Genomic DNA, 9672 nt, shown 5'->3' with positions numbered 1-9672 from the left:
CTACAGTTTACTCGAAGAAACTCACGAGATGGTGACAGTTGAAACTCACGAGGTGGTGACAGAAGAAACTCACGAGGAGGTGACAGAATAAACTCACGAGGTGTCAGACGAGACTCACGAGGAGGTGTCAGAAGAGACTCACGAGGAGGTGACAGTAGAGACTCACGAGGAGGTGTCAGAAGAAACTCACGAGGAGGTGACAGAAGAAACTCACGAGGAGGTGACAGAAGAAACTCACGAGGAGGTGTCAGACGAGACTCACGAGGAGGTGTCAGAAGAGACTCACGAGGAGGTGTCAGAAGAGACTCGCGAGGAGGTGACAGTAGAGACTCACGAGGAGGTGTCAGAAGAGACTCACGAGGAGGTGTCAGAAGAGACTCACGAGGAGGTGACAGTAGAGACTCACGAGGAGATGACAGTAGAGACTCACGAGGAGGTGACAGTAGAGACTCACGAGGAGGTGTCAGAAGAGACTCACGAGGAGGTGACAGTAGAGACTCACGAGGAGGTGACAGTAGAGACTCACGAGGAGATGACAGAAGAAACTCGCGAGGAGGTGACAGAAGAGACTCACGAGGGGATGACAAAAGAGACGCACGAGAGAATGACAGTAGAGGTTCATGAAAGGATGCCATGACGAGTCAAATATGACGATTTAAGGACGACCTATCGAAATTCGAAATAAAGTATAAGGATTGTTTAAATCACGTGCATGGATGATATGTAATAACATCAGATAATTATCGGGTTATAACGAGATCACCATCGGTTTATAACGAGAAATCTAACGGACTGTTCACAAGGCGATTGACCTAACAAACAAACAACCAAACAAACATACTGTGGAATCCATTATAATATTTATTGTAATTAAAGTATTAACTCCACGAACTCAGTCAATAATCCTGTCTCTGAAGTGTCTTTTTATGTTCTACACTATATATAATATAGACAGAAAAACCGATACTAGAAATTATCCCTGCAATATTACGGACAGAAGGCTCCCTTCTGCAATATTACGGACGGCTGGTTCATCTCTGTAATATTGCAGACGGCTGGCTCAGCTCTGTAATATTACGGACGGCTGGCTCATCTCTGTAATATTACAGACGGCTGGCTCATCTCTGTAATATTACAGACGGCTGGCTCATCTTTGTAATCTTACGGACGGCTGGCTCATCTCTGTAATATTACGGACGGCTGACTCATCTCTGTAATATTACGGACGGCTGGCTCATCTCTGTAATATTACGGACGGCTGGTTCATATCTGTAATATTACGGACGGCTGACTCATCTCTGTAATATTACAGACGGCTGGCTCATCTCTGTAATATTACGGACGGCTGACTCATCTCTGTAATATTACGGACGACTGACTCATCTCTGTAATATTACGGACGGCTGGCTCATCTCTGTAATATTACGGACGGCTGACTCATCTCTGTAATATTACGGACGGCTGGCTCATCTCTGTAATATTACGGACGACTGGCTCATCTCTGTAATATTACAGACGGCTGGCTCATCTCTGTAATATTACGGACGGCAGGCTCATCTCTGTTATATTAAGGACGGCTGGCTCATCTCTGTAATATTACGGACGACTGGCTCATCTCTGTAATATTACAGACGGCTGGCTCATCTCTGTAATCTTACGGACGGTTGGTTCCTCTCTGTAATATTACGGACGGCTGGCTCATCTCTGTAATCTTACGGACGGCTGGCTCATCTCTGTAATCTTACGGACGGCTGACTCATCTCTGTAATATTACGGACGGCTGACTCATCTCTGTAATATTACGGACGGCTGGCTCATCTCTGTTATATTAAGGACGGCTGGCTCATTTCTGTTATATTAAGGACGGCTGGCTCATCTCTGTAATCTTACGGACGGCTGACTCATCTCTGTAATATTACGGACGGCTGGCTCATCTCTGTAATATTACGGACGGCTGGCTCATCTCTGTAATCTTACGGACGGCTGACTCATCTCTGTAATATTACGGACGGCTGACTCATCTCTGTAATCTTACGGACGGCTGGCTCATCTCTGTTATATTAAGGACGGCTGGCTCATCTCTGTTATATTAAGGACGGCTGGCTCATCTCTGTAATCTTACGGACGGCTGACTCATCTCTGTAATCTTACGGACGGCTGACTCATCTCTGTAATCTTACGGACGGCTGACTCATCTCTGTAATATTACGGACGGCTGACTCATCTCTGTTATATAACGGACGGCTGACTCATCTCTGTTATATTACGGACGGCTGGCTCATCTCTGTAATCTTACGGACGGCTGACTCATCTCTGTAATCTTACGGACGGCTGACTCATATCTGTAATATTACGGACGGCTGGCTCATCTCTGTTATATTAAGGACGGCTGGCTCATCTCTGTAATCTTACGGACGGCTGACTCATCTCTGTAATATTACGGACGGCTGGCTCATCTCTGTAATATTACGGACGGCTGACTCATATCTGTAATATTACGGACGGCTGGCTCATCTCTGTAATATTACGGACGGCTGGCTCATCTCTGTTATATTAAGGACGGCTGGCTCATCTCTGTAATCTTACGGACGGCTGACTCATCTCTGTAATATTACGGACGGCTGACTCATCTCTGTAATATTACGGACGGCTGGCTCATCTCTGTTATATTAAGGACGGCTGGCTCATCTCTGTAATCTTACGGACGGCTGACTCATCTCTGTAATATTACAGACGGCTGGCTCATCTCTGTAATATTACGGACGGCTGGCTCATCTCTGTAATATTACGGACGGCTGGCTCATCTCTGTAATATTACGGACGGCTGGCTCATCTCTGTAATATTACGGACGGCTGGCTCATCTCTGTTATATTACGGACGGCTGGCTCATCTCTGTAATCTTACGGACGGCTGACTCATCTCTGTTATATTACAGACGGCTGGCTCATCTCTGTAATATTACAGACGGCTGGCTCATCTCTGTAATATTACGGACGGCTGGCTCATCTCTGTAATATTACGGACGGCTGGCTCATCTCTGTAATCTTACGGACGGCTGACTCATCTCTGTAATATTACGGACGGCTGGCTCATCTCTGTAATATTACGGACGACTGACTCATCTCTGTAATATTACGGACGGCTGACTCATCTCTGTAATATTACGGACGACTGGCTCATCTCTGTAATATTACAGACGGCTGTCTCATCTCTGTAATATTACAGACGGCTGGCTCATCTCTGTAATATTACGGACGGCTGACTCATCTCTGTAATATTACGGACGGCTGGCTCATCTCTGTTATATTAAGGACGGCTGGCTCATCTCTGTAATCTTACGGACGGCTGGCTCATCTCTGTAATATTACAGACGGCTGGCTCATCTCTGTTATATTACGGACGGCTGGCTCATCTCTGTTATATAACGGACGGCTGGCTCATCTCTGTAATATTACGGACGGCTGGCTCATCTCTGTAATATTACGGACGGCTGGCTCATCTCTGTTATCTTACGGACGGCTGGCTCATCTCTGTTATATAACGGACGGCTGGCTCATCTCTGTTATATTACGGACGGCTGGCTCATCTCTGTAATATTACGGACGGCTGGCTCATCTCTGTAATATTACAGACGGCTGGCTCATCTTTGTAATCTTACGGACGGCTGGCTCATCTCTGTAATATTACGGACGGCTGACTCATCTCTGTAATATTACGGACGGCTGGCTCATCTCTGTAATATTACGGACGGCTGGTTCATATCTGTAATATAACGGACGGCTGGCTCATCTCTGTAATCTTACAGACGGCTGGCTCATCTCTGTAATATTACGGACGGCTGGCTCATCTCTGTAATGTTACAGACGGCTGACTCATCTCTGTAATATTACGGACGGTTGGCTCATCTCTGTAATATTACGGACGGCTGACTCATCTCTGTAATATTACGGACGGCAGGCTCATCTCTGTAATATTACGGACGGCTGACTCATCTCTGTAATATTACGGACAGAAGGCTCATCTCTGTTATATAACGGACGGCTGACTCATCTCTGTAATATTACGGACGGCTGGCTCATCTCTGTTATATTAAGGACGGCTGGCTCATCTCTGTAATATTACGGACGGCTGGCTCATCTCTGTTATATTAAGGACGGCTGGCTCATCTCTGTAATATTACGGACGGCTGACTCATCTCTGTAATATTACGGACGGCTGGCTCATCTCTGTAATATTACGGACGGCTGGCTCATCTCTGTAATATTACGGACGGTTGGCTCATCTCTGTAATATTACGGACGGCTGACTCATCTCTGTAATATTACGGACGGCTGGCTCATCTCTGTTATATTACGGACGGCTGACTCATCTCTGTTATATTACGGACGGCTGGCTCATCTCTGTTATATTACGGACGGCTGACTCATCTCTGTAATATTACGGACGGTTGGCTCATCTCTGTTATATTACGGACGGCTGACTCATCTCTGTAATATTACGGACGGCTGGCTCATCTCTGTAATATTACGGACGGCTGACTCATATCTGTAATATTAAGGACGGCTGGCTCATCTCTGTAATATTACAGACGGCTGGCTCATCTCTGTAATATTACGAACGGCTGGCTCATCTCTGTAATATTACGGACGGCTGACTCATCTCTGTAATATTACGGACGGCTGGCTCATCTCTGTAATATTACGAACGGCTGACTCATATCTGTAATATTACGGACGGTTGGTTCCTCTCTGTAATCTTACAGACGGCTGGCTCATCTCTGTATTATTACGGACGGCTGACTCATCTCTGTAATATTACGGACGGCTGGCTCATCTCTGTAATATTACGGACGGTTGGTTCCTCTCTGTTATCTTACGGACGGCTGGCTCATCTCTGTAATATTACGGACGGCTGGCTCATCTCTGTAATATTACGGACGGCTGACTCATCTCTGTAATATTACGGACGGCTGACTCATCTCTGTTATATTACGGACGGTTGGTTCCTCTCTGTAATCTTACGGACGACTGGCTCATCTCTGTAATATTACGGACGGTTGGCTCCTCTATGTATGATCACGGACGGTTGGCTCTTCTCTTTAATAGTATTATAATGATGAAAACTTGAATGCTTTCGTTTTAGTGTTGCGTTCTCAACATACCACTTGTAGAAGTAAGTCTAATATAACAAAATAATAATAACTTGGGCTGAGGTCAACAGCGATTGTGTTAGCACCCAAGATCCTGACTTGCCCGACGCGACCCTCAGCCCAAGTCAGTAATTGTATATTGCTAACTGGCGAGGAATATCCGCACGCGCCAAAACATCAAATGATTACGATGAAGCGTCTTTCTGATCGTCATCCATAGAAGCGCCTAGTGATGACTTCTTATTTGAAGTTAGAAAGGATCGAGCAAATATCCGACAAGGGCTTGTTGTATCTAATTGAAAACAAGGATTGCTCATCTCTGTAATATTTCAGACTGTTTGCTCCTCTCTGTAATATTTCAGACTGTTTGCTCCTCTCTGTAATATTTCAGACTGTTTACTGCTCTCTGTTATATTTCAGACTGTTTGCTCCTCTCTGTAATATTTCAGACTGTTTGCTCCTCTCTGTAATATTTCAGACTGTTTGCTCCTCTCTGTAATATTTCAGACTGTTTGCTCCTCTCTGTAATATTTCAGACTGTTTGCTCCTCTCTGTTATATTTCAGACTGTTTGCTCCTCTCTGTAATATTACAGACTAAAGGCTCCACTCTGTAATAGTACAGACTGTTGATTCTTCTCTGCAATATAACATACCGTTAGCTCCCTCTCTGTATTATAACAGACTGTTGGTCCTTTTCTCTAATTCTACATACTGTTTTCTCTCTAGGTTTGTCAGTTAACCCCTATTCGTTGTGGTGTCGGTAATGAAATAGTTTTGGCAGATATTTGATTATTTCGCTATTACTTCTTGTCGTAAACAATTACAAATGTGACGCCCGTCTCACCTTAACTCAATTATAGGGCACTACGTTATGTACGTATACCCGTGACAATACCGACAACCAGTAACATCACTTACCTGTACTCTGTCATAACGCACTCTACCAAAAATACTATTGTGATATTATTTGTATTGTCAGTTGCCAATGTAATGGGTATCTTTTGCACAATCCGTTGATCTTTTAGGTGAACACTGCTTGTAGAATTTAGCTCCCAAGACTTTTCGCAATAAGCATTTCACATTTTATTTCATTTGATCCGTGACATGGTTCGGAGTGTACACGTGAAAATAAAGCTTATGTAATTCAAGATTGAAAATTATACAATATTTATATAATCTATTGAATTATGAAAAAAGCACCAATTGAAAATTATACAATATTTATATAATCTATTGAATTATGAAAAAAGCACCAACCCACATGATTTATGACATTATATGACATATTAAGTTTCCTTAGTCATTATATAGGTATAAACACTTCAGGCCCTTAGCCTCACTGACGAGTCCTAAAAGGACGACACAGCTGTATGATGGAATATATTTCACTTGTGGCTCTATTCTTTCTGATCTTCCTGTATCTATATAAATTACATTTGTAGCTTGACATGGTTTTCTTTTTTCTTTTTCTTTAACTTCATTATATTTAAGAAAAACGTTTGAAGAGCAGTTCAGATGAATTAGATGATAAAAATCGTAGGAGTTGGATGTTTGAAGTACAAAGATGGCCTCCCTATATAGCTACCTAAATTGATGGTTTATTATGGGTCAAACTGGAAAACTGTTCGGGAACTACAAAACATGTATATGTACCTGGTATGCACTCGCTCCGACAAACCGCTCTTACACTGTGGCTTTTGACACAAAGTTAATTCATGTATCTGTATTTCCTAACCATCACACACCCAGATATGTCGGCGGTACTAAACGGCCTACATAATCTTTCGTTTTTAAGATATCCTATTTAAGGATTCCTTAGATAATTAAAGACATGTCATTTTTACGGATGAAGTAAGCGATGGCTTGGGACATATTACATGGAAAACACAATATCAGTAGCAATCATGTGGAGTTAAGTCATCCACAAAGGTAACATCTGTACATCTAACCTTGAGAAAGCACATCTCAACGTGTAAACACATCTCTCTGTATTCACAACATGGTATAAGGCATACTATATCTAAAATGTGACTTACAGTGTATGCTATTTTTCTTTATTCTGTAGATACTTAATTTTATTATCCTAATATATAAAAGCGGAAAAAAAGAAACGCAAGTTTGGTTTTTCTGAGTGAAGCCGATAGGGGTAGGGCCATTGTTTCAATAATGTAGGGGCATTCGCAACATCATGTAGCTCAGCGACATGGTGTACGTGGGACAACAATATTCCGGTTAGTTCGGCTCTCAGAGCCACGGGGAAATTCAGGCGGCGACGGAGACGGCATGTTAAGTTGTCGACATTCATAGTCGCCCAAGGTGTCCAAGAACATGTTGGAATCGATTGCGGGAGTTTGATTTAAGGCCATGACGTCCCATTGTTTGTCCTCCACTTTTGATTGACCCATTGGAAACCTGTCTTGTTCACTGTTGAGTCTCGCTTTACGCTTTACAGCTCAGATGGACGACGACGTGTCTATCGGTGTGGTGGTGAGCGGTATTCTGACGCTCGCGTAAGGAATAGTTTCGGGGAAGGTCTGTTATTGTATGGGCAGGGATAACGCAAGGCGTGAAAACACCTCATCTGTTTATTCATGGTAATCTTACAGCAGTAAGATATCGGGATCAGGTCTGGAAACCACACGTTCTTCCTCTAACCTTACGTTGCAGCAGGACTTTCTGCCTCAAATCATTCCAGTTCTTGATTTGCCACCATACATAGGAAGCGTGTCAACGTCCCATACAACGTACCGCAACGCACGCAGGCCCCTATTCAGGCGAGGAATACTATCCCTCAAAGGGCAATAAACTCCTTGACTGGGTCAATGTTAAGGAGAGTAAGAGCAGTGACTGATGCCAGGGTGGACACACACGCTACTGATATGTATCAGGAAACGGTGAAGGGTACCCTTGTTTTAACGGTATTCACGCAAACACTGTCAGTGATAGGACAACAAAAATCATCAAAATGTCGTCAGCAATGATAAAATAATCCAGAAACCTACACCATGAACACATCATCAATGAAAATGCACTAGCGTTTCCCCCCGCTAGTACTTTATACACGTTATTGACTATAAAGTCAATCAAAGCATATTCACATTTTTAAGTACACGTATTTCCTGTTTGCTCTCATGTTTATCTTAACTGTTTGTCTGATGTCATTTGTGCAATACATGACTCTATAGAAATCTCAATACGATTAGTATTGAGATAAACTTGAAGCTGTATTTATCCGATAACTTCCCATGAAAAAAGTTTATGCATGTAAATCTTCTAAGGAAGAAGCAGCTCTAATAGGAGAATGTGAAGGACACAGCAACATCACTTTTTCAAGGCAGGTGAATACTGGCAGCACTGGAGGATACTGTAGACTTAGATAGAATGAAGTTCAACCAGCGAAATCCAAACGTCTAATCCCTAACAAGGACCGCGTAACGACAGCTTGGATGACACCACAACAGTAAACAGCTGGAGATGCAGGTTTATTACAACATGTTCTATTTCCACGACTATTCTGGGCTCTGATGTAGTACAATATTACCACGATTACTGTAGGGGGAATCGAAACGTAAAATCAACAAACATCTGAGAATTCTGGAACATTTGTTCGCACATTTATGACCAAGTTTGTTAAACAAAATCGTAATACAGTAGATCATACCTTTTTGAACACTTCTTTGATTCTCATTTAGTTTTACCATCTTGTTACATTATTTCCGAACTTGGTGTCAATAGGATCGTGATAGAGACAAAACATCCTAAAGAGTCGATCTCGGACACTGTACATATATTAGTGCTGGTACGCTTCACATTGGTCATTAGTCTGATGAAGGTGACAGTGTAGTCATCAACACGTCACACTCTTTAATATCATATTAGTTGTGTCATATGACATCTATAACATACAAATCTGAGAAGATGGCTCGGAGTGTTCATTCCGTTTTGTAAACTTGACTGTTTATTCGGACGTCACAACTGCAGCTCCCATTGACATCGGTGATGGAAGTATTCAAAACTGGAAAAGCAAGACTGAACATGACGTTGGACGATTCCAGGGACGAGAGAGTCGGGCAGGCAGGAGTGGAGGTGAAGACCGGAAGTAAGTGATCAGCCAGCAAGGCAGTCGTAGAGGCCGAGAGCAGAGTCAGACACAAAGACATTGATGGGTCAATATGCATCGGATGATAAGGAATAGGAAAAAAGCAGTCGCCTAGACGGGAGATGTTAATGAAGCAGAAATGAGGAAGTAAATGCAAGGATAGATCATGCAACAGGAAGATGAAGCAAGGAAGGTGTAAATAGTGGAAACGGTTAGTCAAGGGGCATGGACACAATGTAGGACGGAAAAGAGGAAATAACCATGGCAGATATCTGGAGATACATACACTGGCAGTTACAGATAATTCTCAGGGCTGTTTGTGATGTGCTTTCAACACCAACAAATCTTCAAAGATGGGGACTGGTTGATGATCCTACATGTCACCAATTAGGAAGGCCCGGCATACGAGTTAGTGTTAGCAT

Source organism: Pecten maximus, chromosome 9 (assembly GCF_902652985.1).
Source record: "Pecten maximus chromosome 9, xPecMax1.1, whole genome shotgun sequence".
NCBI classification, from domain to species: Eukaryota; Metazoa; Mollusca; class Bivalvia; order Pectinida; family Pectinidae; genus Pecten; species Pecten maximus.
The sequence above is the reverse complement of the archived record's forward strand: the minus strand, read 5'-3'. Positions refer to the sequence as shown.